General features: G+C 41.1%; 1 protein-coding gene across 2 annotated transcripts in view; it reads right to left on the bottom strand.

Annotated features, from left to right (window-relative positions):
• Window positions 1–19,285, bottom strand: part of KLHL29 (kelch like family member 29) — a 386,838-nt gene that overhangs the window by 311,196 nt on the left and 56,357 nt on the right. For both annotated transcript variants that reach the window (XM_033054932.1, XM_033054933.1), the window contains exon 2: window positions 10,085–10,191. The gene's annotated coding sequence lies outside the window, so the exon portion shown is untranslated. The remainder of the gene's footprint in view (window positions 1–10,084; window positions 10,192–19,285) is intronic.

The raw sequence follows: 19,285 nt of genomic DNA, 5'->3' as shown, positions 1-19,285 counted from the left end.
TACTAACCAACCCCAAACCAGCTTCTCCACGACCTTCCTCCATGTAAAGTATTTTCCTGGAGAAACATGGAAGGGGGTGGATTTGTGCAAACAGAGCAGAATGTATTATTTAGCAGAAAGATCTGACTAATATTTTCTTTAGGAAAAAACAGACTAAAAACACGGAGTCAGTATTTTCTTCTAGACATTGCAGAGTGATAAATGCCAAATGTCTGCTCAGCTTATGAACATCTGAGAAAAAACCCTCCACATTTTGAAAAATTTATCCAGTTTGAGTCAACAATGAATTCTTCTTCTAAGAATCAAATGTAATGGCTGTAACATTTCAAAAAAATTTAAATGCACAGCTCAGTACCTTAAGAGCAGCCTGTTTGCACAGCAGCCAAGTGATACACCTCAGAGAGCTACTGTTAGCTACTGCAGGGAAGATAAATCAAGAAAATGCTGAGTTGAGGTGCAATTTGACAGTTATTAGCAGAACAGGAGTAATTTGATGAAGGAAAAAAATCTGACAAAATCTCAGTTCACAGCAACAGATTTTGGAAGCCTATTTGCACATAAATTGGAAAAAATAATTCTTGCATTAGAAACTGATGAAGATGAAACAATATACCCTAAATCCTAACATATTTGAAATTATTTTCTTTGATTCAAAGCCGATAATCCTGTAACAGGCAGTAACTAAACAGGGGCTTTACCAGACTTGCTCTGCATGTTGAAGAGACTGCACAGCCTGATCCTGATCTGGGGCCATTCAACTATCAGAATAACTGGATTTACTGCCATTCACACCTTTGTTTTTGCCATTTGAAAGCCTCTACAGTGTGCAGAACACTGGGCTGTGTTTTAAGCATTAGCGGCATAAATATCCCCTGGTGTACCATATACTTCACCACTTCTGCCTTCCCGTAAATCAAGCACACAGCCAATCATCTTTTTTATGTTGGACTCTAATGGCAACTCCATTATTCAAATTCAGGCTGTACAGAGCCATGTCTCACGGGGATGTGAAGCAGCTCAGGAGCAGGTTTATGACTGAGCAAGGGAAGATTCAAATCTGGCCATGATATTCCCACTACAACCCCACCACCTCATCCAATTTATCTGCATCTTTCAATTTATCTCTTCTGTGCAAAAGACTTCTTTAAAAAACAAAGCTCCTACAAGCAGGAAAAACAAATTAGAAAGCCTTTTCTGCTCTTCAAGAACCACCTCTTTGTGTCCCCATAAACATTCAGCGTAAATGTTTTCGCTCATAAGCTGAGAAGCTGTTCTTTACTGCACTGCAATTAGATTCATAGATTAAGAGATAGCTTTCATGTCATTATATCAAACTCTTCTACAAACATACAAAGGGATTTTATAGACTGTTGTCTTTTCTGCTTACTACTGAATTCTCACACTTGGCACAAGATGCAGTAAAAGTGAACGATACCTTCCCTGTGTTTACTGTGCCCACCAAGAACCATTAAAAAACCAAGTAAAACAACTTAACTATGATTTCAACAGCACAAACTGTTCTCCCATGGGGTTTCTCTTTTTCCTCTCTCCCTCCACTTATCTTTGAGTTCATGAAGATAGGGAACATGAAAACTAAATGGATTTATGTGTAAATAATTCATCTTTTCAGGCACATCAAACTAATACCTGAGTTCATCCAAGGGGATGGCCAGATGCAGCTGATTCTAGTGGTATTTTAAACAGCATTCTGGAGAGCTAGTCACAAAAGGCTGCAAGGAAATGTTGAGCAGCTGTGTTGATAGAGTTGTTTCTAAACAACACGTGTTGAAACCCTACCTATGCTTAGTGAACACACGCTCCCAGCCGTCCTGAACTGCCGCTGCATTTTGGAGACTCGTGTCTGCACAAGACAGGCTTTGTGAGCGGGGTGAGCTCTGGCGCATCTTGGGAAGATGAAGAGAATGACAAAGGCTGAGCATGGTTTTCCTGCCAAGGAGCAGGAAAATGTGGCAATATAAAGCATCTTTAGGAGCACGAGTCCCACAGCGCCGACATCCGCACAAGCTGAGCTGATCCTGCGAGCCAAGCTGCCTTAAACCAAGGTCCCATGGGGACTGGGAAGTGAAGTGATGGCAGTAACTCCGCTTCTCTTTAAGCCATGAAGGAAAACAGAAAGTATTTTATGTATTTTTAAACATCCTAAGTACAAACAACGGATTAATTCTTGCGGGAAGTCCAACTAACCTTTACTACACCTGCACATCAAGTCGTGTTTCTTGTGCCAAATAAACCATAGCAAACTTCTGCAGCTAAAAAAGGGCAAGAAGAAAATCTAGGGACTTGTGGTTTTGTTTTCACTCTTTTAAAAGCCAAAACCGAAATAATTCCATTTTCTTGCTTTGATAACACAAGTGGTGTCTCTCCTGCACGTGTTAGGAGTCTGCAAACAGGGACCAGGGAAATAATAGATCTTGCACACAACTAACACCTGTTCCTCTGAATTACAACAACTTCTCATTGTACAAACTGAATTAGAAAAAGCAGCAAAGAAATATAGTTAAATTTCAGAAGACAACAACTTTAGTAACAGTGTAGCCTGTGTAGGAAATGGCTTCCTAAAGTGAAGAAATCATTTTGCCACGTGGAAACCTTGAGCAGGTCAGTAACCCACTGTACCAGAGATTAATTTCTGCAGTCAGGTTTGTATCTTCAAATTCACTGAAGTGGAGATTTATTGCAACAAAAACAGAGAAAACCACTGGAGGGATATGTTGCAAGTGGAACAGGGCAAAAGGAAAACTAAGACAGAAAAGACAATATTCTTGGATTTCCAGCACAACCCTCACTGATTTATTCCAAGAGAGTTAGTGTTTCCAGTCTAAATTAACATGGCTACCACTATAACTTATATCAAACAGAGATAAGATTTGATGAAGAGTAAAGTTTTGCAGAATGTTCTTTGGATGAGTTTCCTTAAAAATAGCTCAAAATAACGTTAAGAATTATCATCTTAATGACATGCTTGCCCTTGAGGGGAAATTCTGAGCCCTTCAGCAGAAAGCACCCTCACTGCAAGCAGGATTTTAATGGCTCTGAGTTAATGTTTATGCAGTGGGAGCCCTCTTTAAATCAAACATGTTTAAAAGTGTCCTTGTTGTAAAGCTGCTTGTACTGGGCATCCCATCACAAATTTATGCCTTCATGCTTTGCAGAGCAATTATGTCCACAGACCCACATAAGATGGCTGTGAACAACATGGGCTCTTCCACCTGGCTAATCTTCCCACCTTCCATACAAAAATTAAGTGCCTCACAGTCCTCATGTTTGGAAGTCACTCTAAACCCAAATGTGCAACATTTTCTGTCTGTAAGGTACATATAAAACACGTGTGATGAGCAAATGTACATTAACTGATTATGACAAAGAACCACCACAAAGCAGTCCATCATCATAATGAAATGCTTACAGTAATCCCTATCGAATTGTAGTGCTGACCTTTGGTGACGTGGAAAACAGTATTTATTCCCCACTTCAAAAATGAAGAACACTTGCTGCAATCTCTTGCTTGAAAGTACAGAACTGAAACTGTTCTCTAGCCCAGCTGACAGCATTAGCTGTGCAGAAGCTCGCTTCCAGCAGAAGTGGAATGCAAAAACAAAGTTGCTGTGACCTTAACAATAATCCTGTTTGCATATTACAATACATTTTCCTACTATAACTAGGCAAAGTCCCTTGTGTTCCGGTCAGAAAAAGTCATCTTCCAGTAAAAGCATACTGTGATCAATAACATTTTCTTAATATATTATATTATCTCCCAGTGAAACACTTTTTCACTTGGCATTTCAGGCTGCCGAGTAGGGGAAATTCATGACAAAACTAAGATAGCAAATGAGATACTGCAAATTAATTCCATCCAAGAGCAATCTTTTCGTTCGTGAGCAATCTGACAAGCCAGTGTTGTCTGACTTCAGCAGAAGCTTTCTCAGCTTTCAAATACACATGAAACAGAAGAATCTGCTCCACTACCATACCCAACTTCACTTCAGCCTGCATAATTTTGTGTTAAAACACACTACTTTCAACAGCCAACTCTGAGACCAGAATTAGTGGGGCATACTTTAAATATTAGTTTAGAAAATAGACTGAGAAGTCTGCCACATCAATCCTGTGAGATCTTGTTTTCAAGTCACAGCCCAAAGCATGGCAGGGCACAGGAATTCTGCACTTCCTTAGAGGATTTGCCACAAACTCTCTGCCAACCCAGTCCTGAAAAGGCCCAAGTGATCACAATGCCAGGGGAAGGATCTCAGTTTGATACCGCAAAATTCAAAGACAGCTTTGTCACAGTGGGCATTACAGTAAAGTGATTCTCCATCTGCAAATCTGAACTCTCTTTTGCCATGATGAGTGGGAGCTTTATTGCCCCCTTGGAGTTACTGGAGTTACACGGCCAAGAGCAGAGCCCATCACCATTTTAGCAACAGCAGGTGTGGGTTTACTGAGAGCAACTGGTGTTCAGTGTGGTGCAGGAAGGTGTGATCCCAGGAGAAGGCTGGGGTGTGTGCAGGGCACTGGGACAGTGTCAGCAGGATTACACACACCTGATCTCAGCACCATTAGGTGAAGAATCACTGCACTATTAATATTTCAGCATAAGGAATAAGGGGCAGGCAGCTGTTGAATATTCATGCTGCAGCAATGCTCTCTGTATGAATTCACTAGCAGGAACATGTAAAGGCTGCACCATTACCCCCAAGAGTTTACCATCCAAAACCCCAATTAAAGAGATACTTTAACATGTACCCTGTTTTAAGCTCACAGGGCAGGCTCACTGACTGATTGTATTCTTACAGTGAAGGATGTGCTCCATTTTTTTATCAACTCAAGATTCATGTTGAAAACAACATAAAAGGAGTGGGAGAAAACAGATGAAAAATTAATTTACATCTGCAAATCCCAACACATCATGAGATCAGAAACATGTAAAGGGCCAAACAACTCATCTACCCAAGAAGTCATTCATAAAAGATAAACATCCTTTTTAAACGTGGAGGAAATTCATGCAGGGAAGATGAACAGTACTCAACTATAAAATTTCTGAGAAAGAGGAGACAAAATTAAGATTGGTGCCACTGATAAGAAGGAGCACAGATGACATTTTAAGCAAACTAAATGGGAAGGACAAAATAATCAGGGTTTTGAAGGACAGGACTGTATTTGTGCAGGTTTGCGGTTGTGAGGTTTTGTGGGTTTTTTTATTTTTTAAAACAAAATAAATTAGGCAGCAAATCTTCATGTAAATGAGCACTTATAAAAGAGCCTTTCTAGGTGAATCATTTCTTTTACGATTAATAAAATCTGCAATCAGAGGAACAACATTCTGATGACTTTTTGCCATTTGCAATTATCGCTCATCCCAGCACCAAAAAGCTCATTATTATTAAAGCTGACAGAAAGAATATTTAACTGCTTTTAAGAAAGAATTTATTTTTTGAAAGAATCAAGTTTCTAAGCTTTGTTTCTACTTCCAAATCTTCTGTGTGAGAAAAAGGCTATCCTAACAACCCCTGTGTGTGCACCTTTGATTTCCAACACATAATTTGGATAAAAGCATCCAATTTGTACAGTAACACAACACATTACAGAATAACACTTCTTAGGTTTAAAAGCAGCCTACAGAGAGTATGGAGTTAACATAAATCTATGCAAGTACAAACATATAGTTTATACCATAAAAATACATATTTTAACCTTTTTATAGTAGTTTTCTCCTAAGTAACTAAAAGCATTTAAGTTACTGTAGGACTTGTAGCATTCCTATGTATAAGAGTGCATAATCTCTATTTTAAAGGCATGAAAGTTGAGGCACAGCTATTACTAAGACAGCTGTGGATGAGATAGGAACAGGAACCATATTCAATTCCAAGCTTTGTGACTAAATCCATGTCTATTTGACATATATTATCTACAGGCAGAAACAAACACAGGTATTTTTGTTTTGGCACCTACAGAGATGTTAGGGTAGGTGTTGTCCGTGCCTCAGTCCATCCTTGCTCCCTGCCCTAACAGCACAGTAAAATCAAGAGTCTTCTTTCAAAAAAAAAAAACCAAAAAACCCACCCACGAAACAAACCTCCCAAAAAACCCAAAACAGACAAACAACTCCCCCAAAAAAACCCAAAAACAAATAGAAAAAAAAAACAAAAACAAAAACCCCCAAAACAGAACAAAAAAAACCCCAAAACAACAAAAAAAAAACCAAACTCCAACACAATGCTGTTAAATGGATGTAAACTCTAAAAATACTGCCTGATTCATAGGTGCTTGGGAAGCACTGATCTGAGTATAATTTTATAATAATATATCTCCAGTTTGTCATGATTTAGTGGAAAGTTGTGGAGCATGTGGTGAGCCAGAACCTTCCTGGGATGTGCAATAAGGGATGCAATAGGTGCAAGCTGCATCAAGAAAAAAATCTGGTAAGGGAAAAGGAAGAGGAATTCAGAGCAGGTGCTTAAGCAGCAGAATGGCTGTGGAGGCTGGATGGATACCTCAGGGGTATTACAGGACTTGCTTGGACATGGACACAGCCCTGAACAACCTGCCCTGCCTCTGCAGTTTGCATGATTTGAGCAGGAGCTTGGACAAGATAATCCCTCCAAGGTCATTTCCAAACTGAATTGTTCCTTGAATATCATCCCAAAGACAATTAAGGTTGCTATTTGGTTTCTCTGCTGCATCCCAAAGCTCATCACAAATTCACCCAAGAAGTGTGACCCCAGATTTCTGTGACCAACCTTTTTTTACTTTATTTTGCTTGCTCCTTCTCCTGAAGGGGACAGAATGGAACAAGTCCAAATCTTTGCTTTCACCCACTCAAAAACTGTGAAAAATGAAAAGTAAAACACAACCACTGTGCTCAAGCTCCTAAACACACGTGGTCATCTGAGGTCTCACTTAGAGTTTACACACCTTCCTGACCTCTCCTCCTAAGAAATACTCCAAAAAACTATCAGTCTGCTGTGCAGGGAGACCCACAGTTATTAAAACAACTTCTTCACCAAAACAGCTCTCAACATCATCTCAAATTCCTCCCCACCATCCACACTATCATAAGAGGTGCTGCATACAGTGAAAATTAATTCAGTTTGAACCAGAAAACACTGGGGTTAAGTACTTCTTCAGCTGGAATACAAAAACTGCAACCACATGTGACTGTCAGGATATACAGGGATACAGTCAACATGCAGAAATACTATTTATATCCTTCAGAAAAACTGAGTTAAAAGGCCTTTTAAGGGGAACAGCTGAGCTAGGAATATCCAAAAACGGGTGAGACAGACAAGTGTGCAACTCCTACGTGCAGCTTGCTACCAGGAGGAGACAGGGACAATCCATCCTGGAACTCACAGCCCTTTCAAACAATTTCTGACATGCAACAGGAGCCTCTAAGAGAAAGCCTGGCTTCTCATTTCCAAATTCCTAGTTTTTAACTTCTTTTGTTACATATATGTTATATAACCACATCACAGCCACCGTGGCAGAAACACCCATGGGCGCCCAACAGAATCACTTTGCAGTAACTGGATATTCAGCCTAAGATTATCCCAGACATTTCATACTGATGGGACTAGGCAATGTGGCAACTTATCACAAGCCAGATTTCCTAGACATTCCCCACCACAGAAAGTGAATTAAACTGTCACTCATCACCGTATGAGCTGCACGAGTGTAACTACTTCTTCACGAGTTGGACAACACTTCTCTGAATTAAAACCAACACAATTTGTCACAAGTCTTTATCCTCCTTTCTGCACATTTCCTTTCCACTTCTCTTATTTTCTGCTCAACTGTTTTTTCCCTGACTTAGTATGGTTAACCCTCTTTGCTCCAGCTGCCCCCCAAAGCATTTTTCTGTTCTCCCTGGCAGATATAAACAGAGGGATTTCTACAGGAGCTCCAACCATCCTGGCCAGACTAGGAATGATGATCTCAGCACTGGACTACTGATGCCCTCTTGGTCCTTCCCCTAAGGAATGAGACAGCAAAGCTTCCAGGAGCACAGGAATATGTGTCCTTTTCCCAAGAACCATCTGATCATCACGTCAAGCTAAGGCTGAGACTGTATTCCTGAGTATATCTCCCACCATACATGCTCTGTTAAAATACAAGAAAAGCAGACACATTACTCATTGTGAGGGCCACCAAAAAAAGAAAAAGAGCAGAGCGTTTGATTTAACCACCACTACAATTACAGTTGTTGGCATCTGCAATTTGTAGCACTACACACACACATGCAGGGACAAACATAAAAAAGAATATAAAATAAGCCTTCTTTGTAATTCAGACTCCATTTCCAGCAAGTTCCATATATGTATTATTATTATATACACTATTTATGGCTCTGTACTGGCAGTACAGAAAAAAGGATTATATACACTCTCTCATGCACACTTGCACACACCCAAGCATACACACAATTTCCTGATCTATTGTGAATATACTAATAACATGAATTGAAAAAGCATTTTAAATTATCAAAGCTACATGGAAAGCTTTAAGCTAGCTGCTCATGGAAATAAACCAATTTCCAAGAGTGTTTCACTATTTTCAAAGCGTAGCTCATGCACATTTATGGGAGGAGGTTGCCAGAAATATGATGATGAAGGTGCACTGGGGATACTGAGTTGTTCAGTGAGGAATCCTGTAAATAAAGAGCAAACACTGGAAGTAAGGAATGTATGACAGTGTATGAGAAAGATTCAACAAACTGAAAAGATGAAAAATAAAATAATACAGGACTTGGTGGTCTTGACAGACAGACACATGCCTTTGTAACAAACCCAAGTGTGTCCACTCTGAGCTGCGCTGGTGAGAGCACAGCCAGCCGGCCCAGGGAAGCAATTCTCCCCATTCCTGCAGGATTTGTGAGCCCTCCAGAACAAGAAGGCTTTGACATACTGGAAAAAGTACAGTGTAAGATAGTGGTGGCTAGAAGAGAGGTCTCCCTGAGATCTCACTGTGTTTTCCAAATCCCCAAAAGGAAGGTGCAAAGAGAACAGAGTGAGTCTCTTCTTGAAAGGGCAGCGATATGACAAGAACAAAGAAGTTGCAACAACAAAATTTCAGGTTTTAAATGAAGAAAACATCCGTCATGAAGTGGTGACAAAGTTTTGGAGTCTGCATCCTTGGAGATATTCAAAACCCAACTGTACATGGTCCCCTACAACCTGTTTTAAAAGCGACCTTGCTCTGAGCAGGAGGCTGGACTGGACAACTGCAGAGTTGTTTTCCAGCCTGAACTATCCCAAAAAAATTACATAACTGGATAGAAGAAGCCAGAAGGTTGGTTAAAGGAAGATTAGCTCCATAATAAAAAACAGAGAGAAGTGCAAAAAGAAGCTAGAAATGGAAATAAGCAAAAAAAAATAGCAGGTGGGATCAAGACTGAGGAAGAGGCAAAAAAAAAGGAAAAAAAAAAATCAAATCTCTGTTCACGAACTTGAACTTTCCTCCCATAGGCAAGATGTGAAAAATTCCACAAGAATCACGCAACAAGGAAGTCAAGTATTTAAGTTTCTACTGTAATGTGCATAGTAGATTTGGATAAAAAAGGGAATCAGTTCTTCCTTTTCCCTCCCCATGCCCCCAAGAAACCAACTAACCTTTAGTCTCCCTTTTCCAAATATTTGAACTCAATCTTGCAAACTTCACAGATATTTTAACTATGTACATTATGAAGAATGTTTCATTTGTAATATAAAAATACATGCACTTTTATCAGCTTAAAATCCAAAGTTCACTACACTCAAATAAGCCTCTTACAGCTTTTTCCAGTTTTTTAAGATATGCCCCCATGAGTCTAGGCCAATATACACAAAAAACTTTGCTTCCTCTTGGAGCTACACCACCAAATTCAAATACTCCTGATCAGGTTTACAGCATTAGCATTTATCACATTACAATATTTTTTTTTATAACAGAGATGCTCAGCTGCACGTGCTGCAATAAGGACTTGCTGCAGCCACTGAAAGAGAAAGCAATGCCCAAAATGTGTTTGTGTAAGCAAGGAAGAGACCATGAGAGAAAAAATACACAAAAACAGAGATATTTGCACACTTACCCTGCGATATCCACAATCTGTATCAAAATCAGCCTCAGGTGTAACAGTCAGTAAACAGGACGGCAAACCCTTGCATTTAGCAGAAGATTTCTGGGAAGCCAGATTACCTAGAAAGAGTTGAAAAGAGTTACTTTAACACATGAAGTCACTTATGTGTAATAGGGATAGGCTTCAAATGAATCACAGCCCCAGAATAAAAAAAAAAAAAGGAAAAAGCTGCTCAATGGGAGACCACCATGATCAGCATAGAGAACTTAAACCCCAGAAGACGACAGGAATTTGTTACAAAGCACAGAGAGTTAGATGCTGATAGCACTCAGGGTTTAGCAAAGAACATCTAATACCCAAGATAACATGGTGTTAACCCTCTAATCAAGGATGTGGAGGAGACCAGAAAGAGCACGATATTTTGCTTAATTAGTTGCTATCAAAGAGAGGATGAGTTCAAGCACTTGCAAAAACAAGGCAATCTAAGACTATTTAAAAGTTTAATAGTGTTCTAGAGTCTTTGGTAACATAGAGTTTGCCCATGAAATCAAAATAATCCCTGGAGATAAATTTAAAGGAATATATCTCATTTTAATGCACAGAGTAAAATGACTATTCATTAAAGCAAAGCAGTTTTATCCCTACATTCTCCATCTCAGATGCAATACATATTAAAGTAATCTTTATGACAGGAAGTGGCATGTAATCCTGCAAGAATGAACTGCTGTCGTTATCTGCAAATCAATACACTTTTTTTTTTAAGTGGATATAACTGTGCCTATTGATTTCATGTTTTTAGCACTAGAGTTTCAGTTTCAAGAAGATTCTTACAATGACAAGATTGCTGCATACATGTGATTGAGCTGATACAATCTGAACCTGAAGTTTCCAGTGCAACTCCTTCTGCAATGCAATCGAGGCTTCTGTCCCATTGCCTCAGCTTAAGCCTTTTTTAATTTTATATAAACTTTATTTTTGTGTATTTATAATAATTTTGAAGTGGCAGAGTAACACTTCACTAATCCAACCTATGTGCTAGCTATGGAAAGTTAAGCACACAAAACAAAAGCCCTTGGAAGTTATCTCCCTAACCTGCCAGGATATTATTTCAGAATATTTGCATGACTTTTGCTATGTTTAAATAGCCTGACCAAATAATTTCCCTTGTGAAAGCCTGAAACTGGTTCAGGCTGAATATTTACAGCCCAAAGAGGTGTGGTGAAAGGGAGGATGGTAAGGGTACAAGCACATAGAAAAACTGAATGACTTATCCAAGGTCACTTTGTGGATCAGTCAGGCAATGAGCTCCATTAAGAGTTTAATAAAACTGCTAAATTCCTACTATATTTCTGCAAATGAAGCATATAGCAACTTTGGCTTGACTAGCTGACCAAATGGCTCATGCTGCAATGAATGATCTGTAATGAGAGCTGGCTGAGAGGCACAACGCACCAGCAGCCTGAGAAACAAGGGAAAAAAGAAAAAAAGATCAAACCACTAAAAAAAAGTTTAAAATTATGAGATTAGGGCCAGATGACTGACATCTCAAATCAGGTTAGGAAAGCTGAAGTGCTGATAGAACTAAATCTGGCCAAGGACATCAAGGGCAACCACAAATGCTTCCTTCTATAGGTACTTTTGTGACAACAGGGAAGATTTGGGAAAACGTTGGCCCTCTCCAGAAGGAAATGGGAATCCAGTTACTTGGGACATGGAGAACATTAACATCCATGACTTTTTTGCCTCAGTCTTCAGTCACAGGCGCTCCACCCACACTGCCCAAGTTGCAGGCAGGGACCGGGGAAATGAAGAACCCCCCACTGTAGGAGATCAGAGTCCAGACCACCTACAAACCTGGAGGTGTTCAAGGCCACTTCTGGGCTGGAAGGAACTTTAAAAGTCAGATATTTCCGAGCCCCCTGCCATGGGCAGAACACCTTCCACTAGACAGGTTGCTTCAGCAACATCCAACCCAAACCATTCTATGATTCAATAAAACACATAGAATGTTTACGTACAGAAAAAATTCTGTGCTAACTACTAGCCAGGTGCAGGTCAGTTTCTTGAAAACTATGCTGATAAAAGAGGAAGCACATGAGGCTGGGGCAAGTGTGGAAATGTAAACATCTTGTCCACATTATCCCTCATTACAGTTCACTCTATCAAACAGAGCTCCGTGCTCTTCCTGAGCCTGTCTTCTTTACAGGTCTGGATTCATTTTGGAGACAAGGTTTTTCTAACACCTGGTCTACTTACTTATCTATCTAACACTTCTTGAATACATTGTTGTGACTTTTTAATTGAGTATTTCTGACTTTCACTAAGGAATATACCATGGACTGCCTAAAACCTCTGAAACAAAAAGGCAAACTTTTCTTTGTTTTGCTTTTAGTTTGTTGAAAAGAGCAGAGCACTGTTTTCATGAGGCAGTTTATGGAAAAAGGGTAAATTACTCAAGGGAGTAATTTCTGTTTTGCATAGTGACTCATCATATCATAGCTACCCCATCATCTCCAAGGACAACACCAGGCCAGAGCTACTCTGAAAGATCTCCTTAGGGAATCACACTCCTCAACGCCACCTCAGGACTCTTGTTCCAGAACTTAACAGAACAGGAAAAAAACATTTGAGATTAATAAAAATAAAATGGGTTTCAGATAGGGAAGACGGCTGAGAAGCCAATGACAGTTTTACATGAAGGAAACCTCCTCTCTCACCTCAATAATGAAATACATGAAGAATATTTACAAAGCACATTGCAGGTTCCAGACAGCAGTGTGATATAGAAAGGTAAAACAGAACTCACAGCTGGATATGGGACATCTGAAGAAAGAACAATCAGAAGCAAGTGAAGGAACAAGAAAAGCAATTATTTATCACCATGAAAATGGCACACAAAGATGGGCCAAAGTTCAAAATCTGTTTGCTTACCCTTGGACACACAGTTCCAGAGAAGTGTAAAAAAACTACTTGGGGAAATATGAAGACAGACTTAATGGTCTTTAATATACTGCAACTTACATGACTTACTAACATTTGGGCGAGTTTTTTTTCCCCTGCTTTAGAAAATCTTGGCTGCTTGTAAGAAAGGATTTTAAGCTTACCAAAACTTTACTGCAGCTAACATTGTGGGGGAGCAACACCTGCCAAGCAGTTCTGAACCACTAAAATGAAACAATGAAACTGGAAAAGGCAGAAACACAGCAAGGAGCTATCAACAGCAAACCAAGGTTGTGTCTCATCACAGTGTACTACCCTCACAGAGGAAAGACCAGCATTTCCTGTATTAACTCTCATGAAGTTGAAGGTGTCCTACAGGAGCGTACAGCAGCAGTCTTATCTCTCCTTTGGGAGCCCAACTACTGCAAAATGGACAGGTTAAGGATTCTGTCCTGTGCCTATGCTTCTAAATTAGTGACTTGAAGAAAATGGATCTAAAGCCATCTACTTCAGGCACTGCACCTCTTCCTTCCTGAAGGAGAGAGCTCTTTAGGTTAAATCAGCTGCAGGCCATGGTATGAAAATTCAGTGTCAGCTCATCTCTCATCAGCCTGAGTATCTTGATGAAGGGATGGAGTAATCAGAAGTGCCTTTAGCATGAAAGACCTGGTCAGTGAGAAGATCTTCTGGAGAGAGCAGCTGTATCAGTTGTACTCCTCTCTACAGTTCTGGGCTGGCCAAAGAGTTCAGCTGCACCAGCAAACAGTGAGATATGGTGACAGCACAAGCAGCTAGCAGAAAGCTCAGCTTTAAGTAATAAATCAGAAAAGAAGTTTCCAAAATGCAAGAGAGTATGAGGGAGACAATGATTTCATACAATGTCAAGCCAAAACCACAATTTTCTTATGCAGCAGCACACTGTTCCAGAGTCTCTCAGTCACCAAGTATCCGAAAGCCATACAGCAGATCTGAAGAAAGGCAGGGAGCAGGCAGCAACACCTGGCAACTCAGCACTGCAGAGAGGGACTCATTGTTCCAGAGCCTTCCTGAATAAGAGATCACTGAACAGCAGAGCTGCACAACATGGACCTCAGGGAGGATGCAATGCTCCATGTGTGCCTTCCCACATCTCACCTGTGGTTGAAAAAAGTATTTGGACAAGAAGAAGGATGAAGCCAAAGATGTAGACATGGTTATTGTAGGTTAATTACCCAGAAAAAGTTTAACACAAAAATGTTCTATGAAAGCCTGCCTGTGCAGACAAGCTATAAATCAACTCTGAAGCACAGAGTGCTTTTAAAATGCCCTTTACAAGATGCTCTGCCCTGCAAACAACCTCTCCTGAGTCAGGTACCACAGCCTGGGGCAGGGGCTGAAGAACAGGAATGAAACACCAGACATGGAACACCCTCTCTCTGCAAACAAACAGGGCTAAGGAAAGCAAATCAGTGGGGTGGGGGGAGAACTGACTCCAACAAAGTATGAACACTTCCTAGGCAGGCTGGGAGGGAGCTTTACAGGAGCAGAAGGGTGCTATAGGCAGTGTATCTGCCAAACCAAACCAGCCACTGAGCACAGCTGGGAAGGTGTATGGACAGGGGAGGTAAGGACAGACAGACAGACCCCAAGGTGTCAGTGCTGCCAGGCTGGGGACACCTGTGTGCTGCCACCTTTATCTGTTATCTCCAGCATGTTTATCATGAAAAGCTCTATAATTAATGCCTGGTGTGACCTGCTGTCCTGCTCTTGCCAGAAGCCAAGCCATGGGTCTGAGAAGGGAGTAATTACACATCCCACAAGAAGCTACACGGGCTCTGAAGTTCAGCAGAGCTGCAGCCAAGATAGAAAAAAATAAAACACAGTGCTGGAAATGAAGGATGCATCCATTTTCACAGCCCCACTTGACTTTATAGAAAGGAGTGACTGCTCGGCACCACTGCTGATGCATGTAGATGTCTGCAGAATACTACTGTTATGTTTACCCTAATATATTATTTATTACAGAATTTACAGTTCTCTTTTTTTCCTCGACAACCAGCCAACTACTAATTTGCAAGCTAAAATGCTGTGAGGTCTGCAGATCCCAGGGCATTTGCAAGCCATAAGGATTCTGAAATGCTTGGGAAAAGCCTGGCAATGCTGCCAGTCCTCACTAATGTCCAAAGAATTTAAGCCACAGCCACCTAAACTAAGGAACTACTGAGAAAAAATGACTAGAGAAGGATGTCTGCACACGCATAATGTTCAAATATTTATAGAAAAAATTTTAGCAGCAACAAATGAGAGCATCACTGTACCATCAGCTCTGGGTTTGAAATGACAAATGCTACATACCTAAGGCTACTTGGTATGTTTTACTGAGTTTCTCACAATCCCACTTGTCTCTCTGAAAACAGGCTGGGACCTATGAACGTCTCTCCATCAAAGACTTAGACACACAGCAACCCCTGAGGTCACTCTGTGCAATAGCTGAAGTCCCCCAAACTCAAATGCTGGCCTGTGTTTCAAAGGGTTAATAAGTGAGAAGGGCAGGGGAGAATAATATTCACTCAGTGTTCCCCCTGTTCCACTGCACTGACAAATTAACTCCTCCTGTGACATCACATAACTTTTGAGAAAACATTTGTGGTTTAGAACTGGCTGTTGAGTTTGTATTCCTGCCTGCATAATCACTTCTTTAAAAGGAAGTATGCATCAATAATATTCACGGGGAGCTTCATGAGAGCTTGGCAAACAGTTCTGACAAAACAAAAACCTCAAACATAAGGATTACTCATAAAATGCTACATCAACAACTCTTGACAGACATCTGGATTATGCTGCTCTTTAAAGGGGAAAAACAAAGATGTCACTTCGAAGTTTAAATGGAAACAGTGAAATATGCCATTAAAAATACCACATCATAAACAAAGCTATTTTTGCAAACTCAAATGCAATGAGCAATTATGACAAAGTTTGCCAAGATAATTTACAGAAGCATTTTTATTTTAAAAATGCTTTCAAAACACTAAGAGATGGACAGATATTACAGGTTAGTAATGAGTTTACAGATCTAGAAGATCAGCTAGCCAGCATTAATAGCCTGTCATGTCCCATCTTTTTCTTTAAATGGCCCTTTGTTGACGCTGTAAATGAAGTTAAAGCATACACACCAAACCAACTGAACAAAGTTCCAGAAAGAAATGCAGACAGACACTTTAGGAGCCCATCCTTAGAGCATGTAATTCACTATTTTCCCCCAAAACCATGTTGAACGTAAAATTGCTTTATCCAGATGACATTAAGTTCTGTGATATTCTGTAGTTAAGACTCAAAATGAGATCACTATTAGGATGCAAATAAAAACCTAACTCATTCCCAGTTTATCTACCTTTTAAGTCCCATTAAAAGCTCAAGAAAAGCTGCTGATATGTATGTCTGGACTTCAAAAATTATATATAAAATATTCCCATACAAAAATAAAGGACTGAAAAAACTGTTTATTAAAAAATTACAGAGCTCTAATGGTCATGAATGTTCAGTTAAAAATTCTTAACCCTGACAGTGAGGGTTCTTTGCAGACAAGCACATACAGCTTGGTGAAAAAGCAGATTGCCTTAAGTAGAGTCAACTTCACCATTCATTGAAGTCCACTAGATTTGCTGGAGATTGGATGAAGTATCACAGAATTGTCTGGGTAGAAGCGACCTTAAAAATCATCTTGCCACAGCCCCTGCAAGGGGAGGGACACCTTCCACTAGTCTAGGTTGTTCAGAGCCCCATCCAGCCTGGCATTGAACACTTCCAGCGATGGGGCATCCACAGCTGCTCTGGGAAACCTGTGCCAGCATCTCACCACCCTCACAATAAAAAAATTCTTTCTAACACCGAATCTAAATCTGCCCGTTCAGTTTAAAACCATTCTCCCTTGTCCTATCACTGCACGCTCTTGTAGGAAGTCCCCCTCCAGCTTTCTTACTGCTGCCTTCCAGTTCCTAAAGGGAACCTGCAAGGTCTCCCTGGAACCTTCTCTTCTCCAGGCTAAACAACCCCAATTCTCTCAGTCTTTCTTCATAGGAAAGATGCTCCAGCCCTCTGATTATCCTCATGGCTGCAGAAGATCCTTGGTGACTTTGCAAGGGCACATTGTTGGGTCCTGTCCAGACTCTCATCCAAAGCACTCCCAGCTCCTTGTCCCCAAGGCTGCTCTCAATCCATTCACTGCCCAGCTTGTATTTATGCTTGGGATTGCCCTGATCCAGGTGTAGGACCTTGCACTTGGCCTTGTTGAACTTCACATGGCTCACATGTGCTCAGCTCTCCAGCCTGTCCAGGCCCCTCAGGATGGCATCCCTTCCCTCCAGCTGTCACCTGCACCACAGCTCAGTGTCACCAGCAAACCTGCTCAGGGTGCCTCAGTCCCACTGTCTGTGTCACCAACAAAGACATCAAACAGCACCAGTCCCAAACTGACCTGTGAGGAATGCAGCTCATTGCTGCTCCCCATTTGGACATTGATGCATTGACCCCAACTCTGAGTGCATCCACCCAGCTGACTTTTTTATCCCTCAAGTGGTCCAGCCATCAAATTCACGTCTCCACAGTTTAGAGGCAAAAACGTCACATGGAACCGCATCAAATGCTTTACACAAGTCCAGGTAGATTACATCAGTTGTGCTTCCCTTATCCACCAACACTCTTAACCCCATCTTAGAAGGTCACCAGATTTGTCAGGCATGACTTGTCCTCAGTGAAGTCATGCTGGCTGTCACCAGTCATCTCGTGATTTTCCATGTGCCTTAGCATAGTTTCCAGGAGAATGTGCTCCATGACCTTGCCGGGCACTGAGATAAGACTGACTGCTTTATAGTTCCCCATGTCTTCCTTTTTCAATGGGAGGTATGTTTCCTCTTTTCCAGTCAGTGGGACCTTCGTGACACTGACATAACTTATCAAACTTGATGGAGACTGGTTTAGTGATGTCATCCACCAGTTCCTTAAGAACCCACAGACACATTTCATCAGGTCCCATGGACTTGTGCCCCTGCAGCTTCTTTAGATGTTCTCAAACTCATGTTCCACAGAGCAGGTGGTTCTCAATTTTCCCAATCACTCTTTGCCTTCTGCAGCTCAGACAATGGGAGTGGAACACCTGTCAGTGAAGACCAATGCAGAAAAATAACCTGTTCCTGCCCTCCCTTTAATCCTGTCCCATAAACTCTCAGTCAGCTTCTCATCAATCCCCAGGCAGAACTCCATGCATTCCACCTGGCTACTAACAGTTCTTCCTCATTTCCACCTCCTGCACTTCCTGAAACATCCTCCAATTCCAGCACTCCAGTGACAGGAACCATCCTGGCATGTCTCCACAAGGCCAGTAAGATCACAGCCCTGCAGGCTACACCTCTCTAACTCCTCTTGTTTATTCCCCACACCACACCTGCACAGTGACATTAAGCTGAAGGAAGCTGGCTTGGGTTCAGGTGCTCTCCTCCAGACCTGCAATTCCCTCTCCAGGCTCTGGGCATCTCTCTTGCTGGCACTGCCATCAAACTGATAGCAGTGGGATGAATTGAGGTTCCCCTCCACTGGCAACTTTAGTTTAAAGCACTCTAAACTTTTATTTTAAAGGTAGCAGGCAAGGAACTACGTTTGTTGAATCACCTTCTATTTCTTTGTCGAAGCAAAGACCAGCAAAGATACCTTCTTCTGAAACAGTTTGAAGGCATTGAGATTAAAAGACTGAAAGTTTTAGGACAGCTTGACTAACATATTTTCTCAATGTCAATGCTTCACTGAAGCAGCTGGAGAGACTCACATTCAAAGCACTGAAACATTTGAGACTGAGAAGACCTCAACTTTTTTGACACCATGAACTGACTTTCTGCATTCAATATCTTTTCCAGATATTTGTCAAAAGTCAATAGAAGCAGAACAAAACCTGTTGGTTTGCCATTTCCTGATGGTTTTTAATACAAAGCCCAACTCTCCTAGTAAGACTCTCAGAGATAGCTGGGGAGTCAGGTAACAGAGCCAGCTGCAGGTGAAGTAAGAGCAGCCAGATCCTGCCTTTTTAGTGTGGGAGAAATGCTATTGGGCAGCTGGAGAGCAGCAGGGTAGGATCAGGCTGCTGCAAAAAAGTCAGGATGGTGGCAAAGTAAGTGCTTGGCTCTTCAGAGCCTTTGTGTCCCTCCTTGTCTTATCTGAAGCCTTGCACAATGGCAAGAAACCAAGCAGGAACTGCGCTTGGTTCATGATGTACCAGAGACATGAGGGATGATGACAGCTCATTCT

The sequence above is a fragment of the Catharus ustulatus genome, chromosome 3 (genome assembly GCF_009819885.2).
Source record: "Catharus ustulatus isolate bCatUst1 chromosome 3, bCatUst1.pri.v2, whole genome shotgun sequence".
Classification (NCBI taxonomy): Eukaryota; Metazoa; Chordata; class Aves; order Passeriformes; family Turdidae; genus Catharus; species Catharus ustulatus.
This window is presented reverse-complemented; position numbering and strand designations above follow the sequence as displayed.